Genomic DNA, 17,988 nt, shown 5'->3' on the forward strand with positions numbered 1-17,988 from the left:
GCTATTTGGAAAGTGCTGATTAGAAGGCAAAGGCGAGGGGCATTTATGAGAAAGGGAAGGGGAACAATTACATTCAAAGAAGGAAGGCATTGCTCTTGGTACAGATAACATAAAAGAGCGATGCTAAGGTTAAAGAAATTTTTACTTTTCAGTCCAGAAGTCATCTGTCTGGTAGTCGTAATATCTGATTTCCTGTAATCTTTGCAAATAGTTTGGGACACGAGGTTGGTTTAGGCCCAGTCCAAACGTTATTTTATCTTGGTTTAATATGCCAAAACTCTGAGGCATGAGACATGCAAAGCAGTTCATCTGGGCCCCCTTTATATTATTTTGTTATACCGTTATACAAATTTCATCTCTATACATTTTATAATCGCTGCTTTACATAGTAGTCTTTTAAAATCACTACAATTTCATAATTACTGCTTTACGCAGTAGCCTTTTAAAACCAACAGGAAAATAAAGTTAAAAACAAAAATACATTTATACTGTCTTTTATATTACCTATGTAGTTCCCTTTATTGGTGATCTTTATTTATTCATGTGAATTCTAGTTATTCTCTAATGTCCTTTAATTTCAGCTTGAAGGACTTCCTTTACCATTCTTCCAGGGCAGATCTGTTAATGATTAATTCCTTAAGTTTTTTGTTTACCACAGAATGTCTTATCTTCTCGGTTTCTTAACAGACAGATTTGCTGGATATACAATATTTGGTTGACAGACATTTTTCTTTAAGAACTTTTTTATTTAAGTAAAGTTGCTATGTAATATTATGTTAGTTATATTAGTTCCAGGTGTACAATATAGTGATTCGACATTTTTATACCTCACGATATAATCACTCCAATAATCACAGTAATCGTCTGTGAAGGGAAATATAGCCAATAATATTGTGATAAGGTTGCAAGTTAATAAATGATAGACTTTTCCTTCAGTACTTTGAATGTCAACCCACTACCTTCTGATCTTCATGGTTTCTGATGAAAGAAGTCAGCTGTTATTTTTTTTTTGAGAATCTCTTATACATGATAAGACATTTTCCTCTTATTTTTCTTTTTACAAAATTCTCTTTGTTCCTGTCTTTTGACAGTTTGAGTGTGATGTGTTTAAACATGTAGCTCTTTGAGTCTGTCTTCCTTCGAGTTGGTTGAATTTATGAGATGAGCAGATTAAATTTCTTCACCAAATTTTTCACGTTTTTGGCCATTGTTTCTTCAAACATTATTTCTGCCCTTTTTCTCCTTTCCATCTAGGGCTCCCATTATGCATGTGCTCTTATGCTTGATGGTATCTGTAGTCTCTGAAGTTTTATTTATTTTCTTAATTACTTTTTCTTTATTTTCCTCTGACTGAATAATCTCAATTCATGTGTCTTTAAGTTTGCTCATTCTATCTTCTCTCAGTAAAACTCTGATGTTAAGCCCCTATAGTGAACTTTTCATTTTAATTATTGTATTTTACAAGTGCACAACTGTTAAGTGGTTCTTTTTTATTAAGCTAAGTACACTGAATTTTTATTTTTATATAAATCATAATATAAATGTATAATATTTAAACTAGGTAATTGAAAGTCTTTTCCTAGGAAGTCCAATGACTCGGCTTCTTCAGGGACAATTTCTATTTATTGTTGGGTTTTTGTTGTCCTTGTTCATGGGCCATTTTGTTCTTATTTCTTTGCAGCCCTTGTAATTTTTTTTGTTGAAAAATAAACATTTTAAATAATGCAATGTGACAACCTTGGAAATCAGAAAGCTCTCCTTTCCCGTGTTTTTTTGTTCTTGTTGCTGCTGTTTGTTTAGTGACTTCATGGACTAATTCTATAAAGTCTGTATTCCTTGACATGTTCATCCAATGAAGTCTCCGGTCACTTAGCTTAGTGGTCAGCTAATGACTGGACAAAGATTTATTTAAATTCTTTGAACAAATAAGTCTCCCAGCTTTTGTCAAAGGGCTCTGTGTATGTGCTGGTATCTGCCTTCAATACTTGGCCAGCTGGTTTATAACTAACTCTGTTTTAGTCTTTACTTCTTTGCACAGATCTCTGAGGTTCGCCGGAAGCAAGAGATTAGAGCTTTCTCAAACCCTTTCTGGACAGATGCAAATCTCAAATATAGCAAAGTCCTACACATGTGCGTGACTTGCTAGATTTTCAGGAATATGTTGCAACTTTTAAAGCTCGCTGTGGAAATCTTATTCTCCAGTTTTTCTTGTTGGATTTATTATTCAGCTTCTTGTTTGCTACTGTTCTTTCTGCTGCCTGAGGCAGCTGAAGTGCTAAAAAATTACCACTAATTGTTTTTGACAAACTCTCTGAGGAAAAATCCACTGGCAGTAAGTCAGCTCTGAGACAGCCATAGAAGTGATGTTTTTCAACTTCCATGATTGTATAGCTGTTAGTTTTAAAGGCTACTGTGGAGCTGGAGTAAAGGGGCTGGCAATAGGGCAAACACCACAGAGCTCACTGTTATTCCAATTATTCAGCCATTTTCCTTAAATAAACACCCTGTATTGCAAATTTGGGTTAATTTCCAGAGTTCTCAGAAAGCCGATTTTGGAAATTTTGCCAGTGTTTTTATTACTTTTATGGAAGAACGGCTTTTCAGAGGCTATTTCTCAACCATTCCCACTGAGGTATCCGGGTCAGAGATTTTCGATATGTACTTTCAATTAACAAGCACTTCAGTAATTGTTAAATCAATTTAAAATTAAGTTACTGCGTCAAGAAAACCCCCATGGTTCACTGTGTGGTCTCTGAAAGGCCTTGTAAGTTTATTTAGTTGGTAATCAGAAGACTTTAAGGCCCACTGAGGTATATGCAGCAGATAGGAAGTAGGAGTAAGGTCGAGCTTCTGATTTTAGCTTCTGCATTCTGATAACCCACTGTCTAAAAGGCTCAGACTTGTATGTATCGTGTATATCAGTGCAACTACCTCATTTTATTCTTAAAGGAAATAGGAGTCCAGGCATGGAAACTGACTTGTCCAAGGTAACACAGCTAGCTGCACAGTCAGAAGGGGACCCCAATGCAAGCTCTAAGTGCCATGAGAAAACGATGAGTTGCCAGTCACAGCCAGAGTACCTTTGTCATATCCTCTTCTCTAACTGCCCCCCAAATGGTTTTTTGATTCCCCAAAAGGTTTCACATTCATTCTTCTTTGTTCACGTATATAGTGCAGTGACAAATGCTTCAAGAAGGTTTGGACCATGGTTATTTCTGGCTTAGAGTGATAAAGTCCTATAAGGCATCTTACTAAGTATATTTTTAACCAAATGTCATGGATCATTATGGCGCTTTCTGAAAGCTAACACAGCACAGAAATTATGCAAAGAAAAGCAAAGCTCGAGTAAGATCACACTATCCAGTAGAGTGTTGTAGGAGAGAAAAGTCACAAAAGAGCAGGGGGAAGGAGTTCGACTCTTGTCCTCTCTTCAGATAAGAAGAATGATGACTAAGAAAAACAGGCTGGAGAAGAAAACAGGCCTGCAGAACCAGCACTGTTGGCGCCAGCACCACCACCATCAGCGACACTCCCGGCCCCGCCATCACTACAAAGCATAGCTCAGAAAACTGATAGCAGTATTCTTCGATAACATCTAGCAGTCCCACAGCATTAAAAGGAGAGTCCAGCAAGAATGAATTGTCCCTAAAAATATTCACAGGAGGAAGAGTAAAATGTTAGCAAAAGAAAGAGGAAAGGCAAGACACTATGCTACATGTTTCTAAAATCTGACGTTATTTTTCATTATCATTTGAGTAATGAGAAAACTGTGGTTCAGCAAGGTCACGGGATCTTCCTAACGCTATTCGGGACTGACTTCCGAAACGGCTGGAAATTTCCCATGAAGGATTAGAATATGGATCAAAAGGCTTAAAAGTTTGTATAACCTTTTAGCCAGTAAATTCACTTCTGGGAAACCACATGTAAAAAAAAATAATCCTGAATACAGGAAGAGAAACCTTTATGCCCAAAGGTAGGCATTCGATGGTATTAATGATAAGGAATAATTGAAAACAAACAAACAAAAGTCCAAGGATTGGGGAATGATGAAGTAGTTCTACGTAATGGACTGTTATTACAGCCATTAAAAAGGAGCAGAATACAAAATGTATAAACACGGCAAAACACCTACGATGAAATATTATATGGAAAAAGCAGAATAGAAAACATTGTCTATAACAAGCACACATAAAATATTATTAAAACTATGTATGTTACGCTCAGGTTTCTTTAAAGGACTGGAAGGAAATACATCCAAATAATTGTGGTTCTTTGAGTGGAAAGCATGTATGTATAAACTTCGGTGTCAAGAAGAATTGATGTAAAATCCCACTTAAGCTGCTTACTAGCTATGTTATCCTGGGCAAGTTTCTTAATCTCTCTTAACCTCAGTCTACCTCCTTAGATTTGCTCTTAAAAGTAGGCACTGGATGCAAAGCATTGTGCACATAGGATGTGCTCAGCAAATCATAGCTACTGATATTCTGTTTTCTATATTTCCACATTTTATAATGAAGTATGGTTACTTTATAATGCAGAAATACCAATCAACTCAATTCTTATTTTTTTTTAAATGAAAACTGCCTAAAATCACATAGCTAATAAATGGATAGGCCTGGATCGGAACCAAGATCCAGCCGACTACAAGACCATGTGCCTAAGTCCTACCGTTTCCCCATAAACAGTGAGCCAAGGTGTCACCAGGGTCATTGGCATGAATATAAGATGGTGGCAGGGTCAAGATGGAGAGGAAAGCTTCTCAGAGTGTGCAATTAGAAGAGTTGATGTGACCTTCACGTTGGGGCAGGGACGAATGGCAGACAGGCCCGAAGCCTGGGCTGACTGACGGGTGTTCCTGGAAAACTGTCATTCACTTACTCGTCCTTGGCTGGCGCCTGACCAGCATTCTCCAGATCGGTAAGATAGGAAGCATGGCAGGAGAGTATAAAATGTCCATGAGGGCTGGAGAGGGTGACACTCAATGCCTCGTAGTCTCCTCATTCTGCACGAATGCCCCCTTCTTCCGTCAAATACCCCCATGGGAATTCAGAGGGCCCTAGAGCTGGCACTGTCCTCTGAAAGCGCTGTGGGTTACGCTCTGCTTTGTGAATCTTAGACCACCAACAAGGCTGAGGTTTACCTGAGCCCAGATGTAGGAAAGTGACTGTAAAGAAATCTTTCACCCTTGCATGTCCTGAAAAACCAGCACAGTGCAAAGGACCACCCTGTCCTCACATATAAGACCCAGCTCCATCTTTCCTTGTGACTCCCATCAGACTTGTGCATTTACCTGTCTCTGAATACTCCAAGTTTCCTTCCTTTTCCTTGAAACTCTCCTCATTAATAAACATTCTCCCCACAGCGATAGAGTGAATCCAGCCACCTCCCTAAACATTCAGTGCCCAGGTTAGCAATTGGGGGTTTCATGTCTGAGTTGCAGGGGAAGCTCTGTCAAATCAGAAGGAATGCTTAGCTTTCCCTAGTTTAAATTTGCAGGGGTAAAATATTTGAATGTACATGTTTCAGATGTTGCATACTGTACAGAAAGCTCCCAGACGCATGTCAATGCCCTCGACCCTGATGTGTCTCTGTTTATCAGATTCCCAGCACTGTCTGGCCTGGTATCAGAGAACAGGAGAGTGTTAGCAGTTGTAATTTAAGTCATTTTTTAAATGTTAACTTTATCGCGACTTACTTCTTTAATTTGAATGAGCATCTTCAAATCACCGGTTCCCATGGGGGACTCACGTCTCTTGCCCTATGGAACCTGACTACCACACAGACGTGGAGGGCCTACTTGATTACTTCCTTGTCTTGATGTCTTTCTGGTATATTCTAGCCATACGGTTGGTACCTTATGTCAGTATTATTACATTACATCTGAAGATTTTTTTTCTCTGTAGAGATCATCTTCATCCATTTTTATAAATCAGATGCAACATCCACTCTTCTCTGAAAACAGAAACCATTATGTTTATTGATATTTTGTCTAAAAACTTTTTTTGGATTGAGTTTTGTGTTGTACTGTGTGCCCCAGAAACAACCACCTGTCCTTGTCAGTTGCTTTATTATTTATTATTTATTATTCTCCTAATGAACTCTCATTAGATCTTTCGCTTTTGAAAATGAAAACCGGTAAGTTAACGTCAGCCATCTCAATCTTTTCCTCATCCAGGTATTTTTCAATTTAATCTAATGCACCCTTGACAGCACCTGCAATTGGCTACAAGGCAGAGTAGTTCATTGCTAACAAAGGCTTTTTCTCAGACCGCCATAGAAAAGGACTTCCATGTACAGCCTGCTGGTGGTATCCTGTAAAAAACTCTGGGACCACGCCAGTGAACTCAGTCAGGATCTCAAGAACTCCAATCAAGAACCAAATGAGGTCGTGGGGCCACTAATGCAAGTCCAAGTACAGCAAAGATCACTTAGGACTGAATAAACTGATGAGGGGGGTGATTGAGGATTTTGTTTAGAATATCATCGATGTTAAAATATTCTATTTTTTATGTATATAAGGAATCCATTTCTCTTACTTTGTAAGCTACCTAAAACTTGTAACAATTTAGTAGATTATGCTTTTGTAAATTAAAACATTTGTAAATGTTATCTTAACTGTCTTCCAAATTATCTCCATGATTCAGAAACTCCTATTAAATATTATTTCCATGACAATATACTTATTCTGCATAGTTTTAACAGGAGACTGTCCTCTTTGTTACCATGACAAGATTGAAAATATTGTTTATACAACCCAGGCCTTGCCTGGAATGTCATATCGGAAAATGACGCTCATTAAATCAGATACGATCAGATGCTTTTAAGGAGCAAAGGTTGACTTCATGGAGCCAACGCATACAAAGCCCTCTTGGGAAAACCAGGCTGAAAACCTGACTTACAGAATTCCCAGCCTGACAGGGGAGCAAGGAGAGTCTGTTCCTGCCAGGTCCAAAAGCTTTAGGATATTTTGGGGATCTAGAGAAGAAAAAATTTCACCTTTCAAATTTATACGTATTGTACGTGAAATAGGTTGGATAAATCTTAGCTTGGCTTCTTAGCCTCATGGGGCTTTTAAAAGTCCAATCTAAGATTCTTTATGAAAACTTCTAGCAAAGTAACCTAAATAAACCCATATGACAAATTACCATTGCTGTTGAAACTGTGTCAATAATTAGGCCAAATCTAAGGAGACCAGCCTTCTTTTTTAATCGAGAATATATATTTTTTGAGATTAACTTTAACCAAAAGAGAGAAATTTTGTGCTTCAATGGAAAATGATGCATTGTGTATAATACATCCTTTTGGATTTTCAGAGATTTATTTTCCCCTGCTTTGAGCTTTTGCATCTCTTGTTAATGGTGGGTCGCTTATAAGTATGCAAACTGTGGCGTGTCTGGTTGAGATTTAATTGGCGTCCTCCTCTCTCTCTCTCTCAAAAAAAAAAACAGTTTTAGCACCTATCTTTAATCAGACTGGATCATGCTACCCTGCCCAATTTGCAAATAGCAAAGTTCCAATCCTTCCCATTCCCTTCATTATCTAGGTATAATCTTCCAAAGTAACAATTCCAATTTTCGCCCTCCCATCTGACCTGGAGTCATGGAGAACTAAAACCTAACAACCCAGATCCCCCCAGACATGCCAGGCTGCCTTTCAACTTCCCCGAGGATCTGAAGGACTGTTCACTGAAGCCTAGTAACTTGACCTAAACTCACCATCACGGCAGACCATGCATTGGGCTAGAATTTGCCCTGAACAAATCACTGCGTGGATTAAGGAACTCTGGAGAGATGCTCAGTCCCCATATACACTAATATGATAGATGGCCAAGACTGTGGACAGTGTCACCAAGAGCACTATCGACCCATCTCGAGAGCTTCAGAAACGGCCATGAGTGGCATTACATAATCAAAAGATTTTCACCCACTGACATCTTCAAAATCTCTGGGCTTTTGGGATTAACTCCTGGCGCTTGTAATATAAACTTTGATATTGTTTCTCTTTTTCACGTTAGGTATCCCTCCTCTTTTAAGATGTCTGATCTGCGGGACCCTAAAACGACTAAACTTTGTCCACCTCTCATCAGATGGTCCAACCGGTTTTACAAAAAAAGAAAAAGAAAAAGAAAATGAACAGCAACAGAAGCCCCCCAGGCAACTACTTCTTAAGCCCTGCTTCATTCCAATCTGGACGTTTATGATCGGCTGTAAGTTTTTAGCGATGAATGCTATTCATGTTGAACAAAAACATGGGGGGCAGGGCGGGGGTTGGGGTGGCTGGCAATGTTGAACTTCATCTGAGCCCTCTTCTCCCAGAAAGCAGTAATGGGTGTCCATGGAACTTTCTACCTGCAAGTTTGACCTCAAATCAATCTGCCTGGCCCACAAAGAACGTTCTTCATATATGTTAGGATGACGGGAATAAAAATGTGGTCTATATTCTGAGATTTTTAAGCAGTGGCTTTCATTTGTCCAGGCGTAAACAAACACACTGCTAAAACCCAATGGCTGCCATCTTGTGGGGCAGAGGTAGCAAGCCAGATGCACAGAAGGGAAGAACTATGCTACCAGAGCTCACCGAACAGGCACCCTGCTTAGCGATGACAAGAGAGAAACTCAGGGTTAAAATGTGAGACTCTGCAGTGAAATCCACCAGATAATCCTCAGCACTTTTAAGGTTAAGGAAACTTTTAGAAATCTGCTTCCGTCCTCCTTCCGTATCTCCTGCCATCAGTGTATTGCTCTCCATGAGCTTCCAGATACAATCCAAACTCTCTCATGAGGTATTCCAGGCCCTTCACTATCTAACTGAAGCATCAGCCTCACAAACTATGGGCTCTGTTTGGCCAACAGGTAAGTTTTCTCTGGCTCGCTCTGGAGCAGCGCCAGACGTATGGTCGCCTCTTGCAGCCTTCCCGAAAAGCCATCATGGAGAGAACCGCAAGGCCCTTTTCACGTGTAATGCGAACTCGAAAAGCTCATGAAAAATGCCATCCTAACTGTATTGAACTTTTGCCATTTTTTTTTCCAGTGAAACAGAAGGGGTACCGACTCAGGCCACCAGAGTAAGCAACTGGAGAGCATGGCACGCTCTGCTACTCCACCTTCCAAAGCGACGGGCATTTCCCCAGCGCAGACGCCCAGAAGGGTCTCTGAGATTTCCCCCCAAAGCCTGCAAAGGGCCTCAGCCCCAGCGGTTGGCCCGCTGCTCATTCTCCCACCGCGAATCCAGCTTTTGAAATCATGGAGTCAAGCAGGACAATGACCATGACAGGCCAGTGAAATTCTCAAAGTCCCTTTTCGATCCCCATCAAAATAGGTCAGTTCACGAGTCAGCAGCTCTAAAAGCAACGGTCCAACGATAACTGAGTTTCTGGAGCTGGCAGGCAGATGTTAACTGAGTTAAGAAGCAAACATGTCACAGCCAGCAGCAGCTCACCTGGAGCCCACGGGCTCCCACGGGAACCTGGCAGTGCCAGGGCATCATTTGTATTTTTGTTTATGAGCCATTATGGTCATGCATCTCCAGTCATCAAAGTCCCCAACCGACAGGCAAGTAGCAGTTATTTTCGTATGTTTTGTCAGTTTGGGCTGCAATTACCAAAATGTCACTGAACAGAAAGTCCTCACAGTTCTGGAGGCTGGAAGTCCAAGGTCAGGGTGCCAGCATGGCTAGGTTCTGGTCAGAGCCTGCTTCGGGGCTGCAGACTGTTGACTTCTCAATGTGTCTTCACATAATGGAAAGAGGGCTCGATTGCTCCCTTGGGGCCCTCTTACGAGGTCACCCTCTTGATCTATCTCCCAAGGCTCCACACCTCCTGCCATTATCGCATTAAGCGGGGCGGGGGTGGGGGAGGGCTTTCCACGTGAATTCTGGGGGAGATACAGACATACAGTCCATTGCATTCTGTCCCTTGCCCCACAAAATGCATGTCCTTCTCCCATGCAAAATACATTAATTCCATCTCAGCAACCTAATATCAATCTTAAAGTCCAAAGTCTTATCTCAGTACGCAAATCAAATCTGGGTAAGATGCAAGGTACTTCCGGAATCATCCCGGCGCAAAATTCCTGTCCACCTGTCATCCTGTGAAAGCAAATGAGTCCTGTGCTTCCAAAATGCAACGGCGAGACAGGGATAGAACAGGTATTCCCATTCCCAGAGGGAGGGAGGAAAGAAGGAAGGGGCGACAGGTCCCAAGCAAGTCCGAATCTAGCAAGACCAGTCCCGCGAGACCTAAGGCTGGAGAACAACGCTCCTTGGCATGATTCTGTGCATTCCATACCCACTGGGATGGCGAGCCAGCCTCACAGACCCACTGAGGTGGCAACACCGCCTACACGGTTATTACAATGGAGGGCTGTCCGCACTGTGGCTCTCTGTGTGTCCCCACCCATGCCTAGGCTCTCTGTCTGGAGCAGGGCTGTTGTACCCTCAGGGCTCTGCCTGGGTATTGCTCTTGTGCTCTGAACGCTAACGGAGGCAGCCCTGCACCCCGGCGCCTCTGAACTCTATGCAGGTGGTGACAGTGGCAGCCTTGCTGATCTCTGAAACACCTTCCGGTCCCTTCCTCCCTTGTCCTGAATAACAGTATGTGTTCGCAGCCAAAGAGGTCTATGGCCTGGCCCCATAGGGCTTAACAAGGGGATGATCTTCCTTCATTCAAGCCATTTTCTTGTTGCCTTTGGTCCCAGCTGGCACATTGCTGCTGGCAGAATCCCTGGCTTTAGTTGAGATGGTTGATTAAACTCATGGTTGGCACACACACTCCTTTTTGAAATGGTAGGTTTGCCACACCCTTAGTGTTTTCTCCCAAGCACACTTTCTCATTTTTTTGTGATACGGACGTGCAGGGAATTGTCCACATCTTTAAAGTTCTGGTTCCCTTTTGCATAACGTTTTGCTTAGAAATCTCTTCAGCCAAATATCTAGTTTTACTGTGTGCATGAAAAGGGGGCCACCTAATAACCCTGACAAGCTCAGGGGCGGCCCTACAAACCCAGAGACTGAAAGTAACCACACAGGATTATCTGACCATCAAAATCTCTAACTAAAAGCGGGGCCTGGCGGGTATTCACGTCCTAAGCCTGTAGCTTCCTTGATAAAAGTCAATCTTTACCTTAAGTGAGCCTGTTTATTGTCCATGCATCGGAGATAACATACCTTTGGGAGGCCAGGTAATCTCTCCTTCCGGACCCCTCAGGGCACAACGTCCAGACCGCAGCACTAACCACAGACCCCTCACTATCATCTCGTCCCCCGCATACCATCTCTACGTGCTGTGAATGTTAACTGTTAACTCTCCTGCACCCGCTGATGTGAAAAAATGATGTGTCTCTCCGTTTTACTTTTTAGCCAGCGTAACCCTCCTTATATGACCTTCTTTGATTCTAATGTATAAAATAAACTGAAATGCCATTCTCCAGAGCGTTCTCTCAATCCTTTGAGATTTTGCTTCCCGACGATTGTCGTCAGTTTGGCTCAAATGAACTCCTTAACATTCTCTACAGGTTTGGACATTCATATCAACAATTGCTTGCAAGTTTTACCCGCCACGAGACACGAGAACACAAACACAATTCAGCCAAGTTCTGTGCCACTTTATAACAAAGATGGCCTTTCCTCCACCGTCCAATAACATGTTCCTCGTTTCTATCTCCGATCTCATCAGAACGGCCTCCACCTACCGTCCAGATGTCTGCCAATATTCTGTGCCGGAATTGCTTTTAAAACTTCATTCGCAGCGATCTAGGCTTTTTCAATCCCTGTACCTCCAAACTCTTCCAGGCTCTGCACATTACCCAGTAACAAAGCTCCTTCCACATCTTTAGGTATTTGGTACAGCAGCACCCCTATTTCTCAGTGCCAATTTCTGTCTTACTGAGTTTGGGTTGCTATAGCAGAATACCGCCGACAGGGGGCTTCTAAACAACACAGATTTATTTCTCACAGTTCCAGAAACCGGAAGTCCAAGATTGGGGTGTCAGCACGGTCATGTTCTGGGGTGCGCCCTCTTCCAGACTGCACAATGCCAACTTCTCTTGTAGCCTCACATGATGGAAAGAGGGTGAGAGAGTTCTATGGGGTCTCTTACAAAATGGACACTAATCCGATTCATGAGGGTTCCACCTCGTGACCTAATTACCTACCAAAGGCCACACTTCATCATATCATCGCATTGGGGGACAGAAATTCAATACCCGAATTTGGGGAAGACACAGAAAAACATTCAGTCCATTGCCAAGTACAAAGAAATCAAATCTTATATTAGCAATAATCACTAAATAGCTAACCTTCATTTAGGCACTGTGCACACTTGGCATTGATCACCTCGTTACCGTCTTACAGATGAGAAAAAATAACACTCAGAGAGGTACAGTCACTTGCTGAGGTTACACAGTTAATAAAATGCAATGCTACAGTTTAAACTTGGGCTGTCTTACTCCAGAGCCCATGACATTAACTTTTAAACAAGTCAGGCCCTTCGACCAAGATAGATTTGCAGAATTAGAATGAAGTGGAGTAAATAAGAAAATAATACAAATGCAAACGTCTCCCTAGTCACGCCACCACATTTAACCAAAACATTCGTCGATCTTAATCTCATAAAAATACTCATTGCAGTATTATTTATAATAGTGAAAAACTGGAAATAAGCTAAATCTCCAACAATAGTTGAATATTATATAAAGTATAGCTCCTATAATAATGATATTCAAATGCATCCACTTATTCATTCATTCAGCAAACAGGCAGGTATTAAGCATCTATTATATGCTAGGCTCTCCTGTGTGTACTAGGAAAAGAGCAGTGAACAAAACAATGTCCTTACCCCGCCCCCCCATGAAACGTACAAAGAATTTTAAATGACATGAGAAAATGCTTATAATAAAATGTTAGGTTAAAAAGATAAAATTATGTATCTAGCATGAACTAAATTGCATACACATAAAACAGATGTATGTACAAAAAAAAAACAATTAAAAGATAATATGCCGATACATCTAATACAGTGTTTCTGTGCTGGAAACCTTAGATGAATTAAAAGGGGGCTCAGTAAAAATATCTGACAAGTTTAGTGACTAAAAGTAACCGCACAGGGTGATCTGATCATAAATTTCTACCAAGGAAGGTCATGGTGCGTATTCACATCCAGGCCTGTAACTAACTCTTTGCCTTAAGCCAGCCCTGTCAATTGTACCCCACTGGCTCCCCACTTTTCACTGGGTGAATTTTCTCTTGGAAACCTGGACCTCTCTGTTTTAGGTAGCAGGTCCTGAATTTACTGGACCTGTTCTAAGAAAATCCTCAAGGAGGATACGGGTTGAGATAACCCAGGGAAAGGAGAAAAAAATGGGTGGCTACTTTTACTTTTGGTTTTTTTTTTATTGGATTGTTTACTGAGAGTCCAAACAAAATACTTGCTAGTTAAATGAGAGACTGAACCCTCTTTAGCTCCATAGAGAAAGAACATTTGCTCCCCCAACGTGAATCTGGAGTATACCGAGGTGGCTCGGAATCACTGTGGAGCTGCCTGAGGAAAATTTCCTCTAGGGTGTGAAGTGATCTTACAGGGAGATGCACCACATCTGCCTGGTCTGGGCGCATGCGTGAAAAGGCTGGCTGATCCTCCAAGTTTTTCAGGTTCTACAGATTCCAAAGAAAAACTAAAATTAACATGGGAAATCACGCCTCCAAGGTCAATAAGCCCATGACAGTCAGCCTCCCATTAACACTCCTGTAGGAAGACGGCTGGATGAGGATCTTTTGATAATCTTTTGCCTCCACAATTAGAAAAAGGCAGCTATGTAATTAGACAGAATAAATAATAAGTGGAGTTACTTGATCTCTGAAGTTTCAAAAAGAAGATTTAGATAGAAGATTTAGACACCTATGATGTCGTTTATGTGGCAACCCAAATATTTGAAGTATTAAAAACAGCTGTCCTTATTTTAAAAATGGGAAGGTCATTTGGAACTTGACTGGTCAAGGACAGATATAAATTGTAAATGTCTCCGAAACAAAATTTGGATCCAAATTGTGTTCTTTTATAAACTAGTGAATTTTCCTCACGGCTAAAAGGTCTCTGTTTCTGTGTCTCTATGTATGCATGCTGTAAATGTGAGATAATTTCCTACCTCTGTATGGTATTGTTAAAATTAATTTAAAGGCAAACACTTACAAGGATAGAGTATTCAAAAGTTCACAGAAATATAGATACTAACTCAAATTATTACTTATTGTCATAGGAAATGACAATGATAGGTTATATATTTTTCCTATTTAATATAAGGAACATTTACATAATACTACATTTAGGGGTGCTTTGGGTCAAGATGGAGGAGTAGATGAACTGTGCTCGACTCCTTCAGGATTGCATCAAAATTACAACTAAATTATACAACAACCATCACTGAGAACAACCAGAAGTCTAGCTGAACAGAAGTACTATAACTAAAGACATATATACAGAAGAAGCCCCCTCAAGACTGGTAGGAGGGGCAGGACATGGAATGGGTAGATGCCACATCCATGGTGTAGACATTAGGACTCTGGAGGGAGGCCCTAGCACCACATGGGCTCCCCAGTTCAGGACACCAGTACCAAAAAGAGGAGTCCCCTTATATCTTGCTGTGAAGACCAGCAAGGATTACTTCTGAGAAACACCAAGGGCTGCTATGGACCGAGCTGCTGCTCTTAAAGGGCCCGTGCACAGGCTCACTCACAAATTCACTCGCTCTGAGCTCCAGTGCAAGGGCAGCAGCTCAAAGTGCCAGGGACATACAACTAGGAATTCAACTGACTAACTTCAGGGTGAGAGATGGAGGAGCAGATATTGGGTCAATTCTCTCTGGATATAGAAGCGCAGGCAGGCATCATCATTCCTTTGTTGAATTCTTCCCCAACCAGCTGGCTGGCACAGGCAGATGTCAAATCTGTGTCTCCATTAACCTGGCTAACAATGTTTGCCCCGCCCAGGTGATTCCCTGAGACTCCTTCCAAACTGACTCACTTGCCCCGCCCAAGCCTCTTCCAGTGGCTCGGCTCATGCAGCAGTCTTTCCCAACATCTCTCAAAGATCCGCAAGTCCCAAACAAGCAGGTGACAGCCTTGGTGTGGCTTGTAGCTCTTGCTAAGCGGCCCCAAGCCCAACATAGGTGGTGAACGGTCTCAAGCTGCATTGTAACTCCTATCAGATGGCACCAAGGCTGGTTTAAAGAGGCAGCCACTCTTGGCCTGGAACATTGCTTCAACTAAGTGGCCACAAGTTCAGCACAAGTGGCAGCCGGACTCAGTTCACAGTCCAAATGCTCCCAAGCACCTCCAAGCCCAGTATGAGAGGCAACCAACCGCAGATCACATTTTAGCTTCTACAAAGCAGCCTCAAGCCTGGTAAAAGCAGGTGCTGACCTTAGCCTGCACCGGATACACTCCCAAGTGGTTCCAGACCCAACTCACCCAGTGGCCCGCTTCAGAACACAGCAGAGCATCACCCTACCAGCTCCACAAATGATACAACTGAAGGGTGGACTCAGCCGAGAAAAAGCAAAGACCTACAACCAAGATTACTCTACCCGGCAAGGCTATCGTTTAGAATCAAAGAGAGATCAAGAGCTTCCCAGACAAGAAAAAGCTCAAGGAGTTCATCACCACCAAGCCAGTATTACAAGAAATGTTAAAGGTACTTAAGCATAATAGATCAAAAATATGAATAGAAAATATAAGAAAGATACAATGTCTCACTAACAAAAGCAAACACTTAGTAAAAGCAGTGGATCGACCAACTAGAAAGCTAGAACAAAAGTTAAAAGACAAAAGTAGAAAGATCATGTGTAATTACAAAAATAAATTAAGGGATACACACAAACACACACAAATAAAAGTAAAAAATAATGACAAAAACATAAACATGGAGGGGGTGAGTAAAAATGGTAACAATTTTAGAATGTGTTTGAACTTAAGGACCATCATCATAAAATAGACTGTAATGAACACAGCTTGGTAGATATGAAGTACGCGGCTACCACAAACCAAAAATCTACAGGAGACACACAAGAAATAAAGAGAAAAGAATCTCAACATTACACTATACGAAAGTCATCAGCATACAAGAGAGCAAGAGAATAAGAAAGGAACACACAAGAACTATAAAAACAATCAGAAAACAATTTAATAATATGGCAATAATTACATATATATGTGTACATATATATACGCAGAGATATATATACACACACAGATACATATATATATACACACACAGATATATATATATACACACAGATATATATATGTACACACAGATATATATATATCGAGAGATATATATATATATCGATAAGTGCATTAAATGGACTAAATGCTCTAATCAAAAGATACAGGTAGCTGAACAAATAACAATTTGATTGAAAATGGGTAGGGGGCTATATGCCAACTATAATTGAAAAATAAAGAATTATTAAAATAAAAAAATGGGCAGAGGACCTGAATAAACATTTCTCAAAAGAGGACATACAGATGGCCAACAGACACATGAAAAGAAGCTCAACATCCATTAATCATCGGGAAACGCAAATCAAAACCACAATGAGCTCTTACCTCACACCTGTCAGAATGGCCATCACCATTAAATCAACAAACCACAAGTGGTGGTGAGGATGTGGAGAAAAGGGAACCCCCGTGCACTGTTGGTGGGAATGTAAATTGGTACAGTCGCTATCAAAAACAATATGGGAGTTATTCAAAGAATTAAACACAGAACTACCATATGACCCAGCAACTCCATTTCTGGATATTCATCCAAAGAAATCCAAAACACTAATTTGAAAAGATATATGCAAGCCTATGGTCATCACAACTTTATTTACAACAGCCAAGATATGGATGCAACCTAAGTGTTCTTCCATAAACAAATGGATAAAGAAGATGTGGTACCTATATACAATGGAATATTATCGGGCCATAAAAAAGAATGAAATCTTACCATTTCCAACAACATGGATGGAAGGTATTATGCTAAGTGAAATAAGTCAGAGAAAGTCAAATACTGCATGATTTCACTTATATGTGGAATCTAAAAAAAAATAAATGAACAAACAAAACAAACTCAGATACTGAGATAAAACTGATGGTCTTCCAATTGGGAGGGGACTGGGTGAAAAGGGGAAGGGATGAAGAAGTACAAATTGGTGGTTACAAAATAGTCACGGGGATGTGAAGTACAGCATAGGGAATAAAGTCAATAATATTGTAATAACTATGTACGGTGTCAGGTGGGTACTAGACTTATGGTGGTATTATTCCGTAAGGTATATAAATGTCTATTCACTATGTTTTCATGTGAAACTAATATTATTGTATGTCAGCTGTAATTGAAAAATAAATTTAAACATAGCAATAATAATACATTTCATATTTTACTCCTGGGGTTCAGAACTAAGTTGTTTCAGTGATATCACATCATTCACGATGGTTCTGTGCTACAACGTTCTCATCTAGTAAATGCTTCACACTAACTCTTTAACTCAGCGGTCACCGAACTTTTTCTTAAATGGCCAGCGAGCAAATATTTTAGGTTCGGAAAGCCACCCAGTCTCTGCCAGTACTGCTCCATGTTACTGTGAGATCGCAAAAGCACCCAGAGGCAATACTGAAACAAATCACTGCGGCTTTGTTAAAAACCAGACTTTATTTACAAAAAGGTAAAAAACACGATTGGCCCAAGCGCCATAGTTTGCTGACACTACCTTAACTTCATAACAACTAACACAACCACAATCTCCCTTTGTGACATCCTTGAGAGAGAGAGAGAGAGATGTTAACCACGTTTTACATGGGCCAAGACTAAGGCTCAGAGAGGAAACAGCTTGTCACATGGCTCGCAGACCGGTTGTTTAAGTTCGGTCCACAAGGAAGATGCGAATCTCCCTTCGCCTGAAAAGCTGCACAGGTCTAAATGCTAATTTTAAACTTTCTAAGGAATTTGTT

General features: G+C 40.9%; 1 protein-coding gene across 1 annotated transcript in view; it reads right to left on the reverse strand.

The window, feature by feature from the left end:
* Positions 1–17,988, reverse strand: part of OPHN1 (oligophrenin 1) — a 195,158-nt gene that overhangs the window by 89,121 nt on the left and 88,049 nt on the right. The window lies entirely within an intron of this gene.

Source organism: Pteropus medius, unplaced genomic scaffold (assembly GCF_902729225.1).
Source record: "Pteropus medius unplaced genomic scaffold, Ma_sr-lr_union100, whole genome shotgun sequence".
NCBI lineage: Eukaryota > Metazoa > Chordata > Mammalia > Chiroptera > Pteropodidae > Pteropus > Pteropus medius.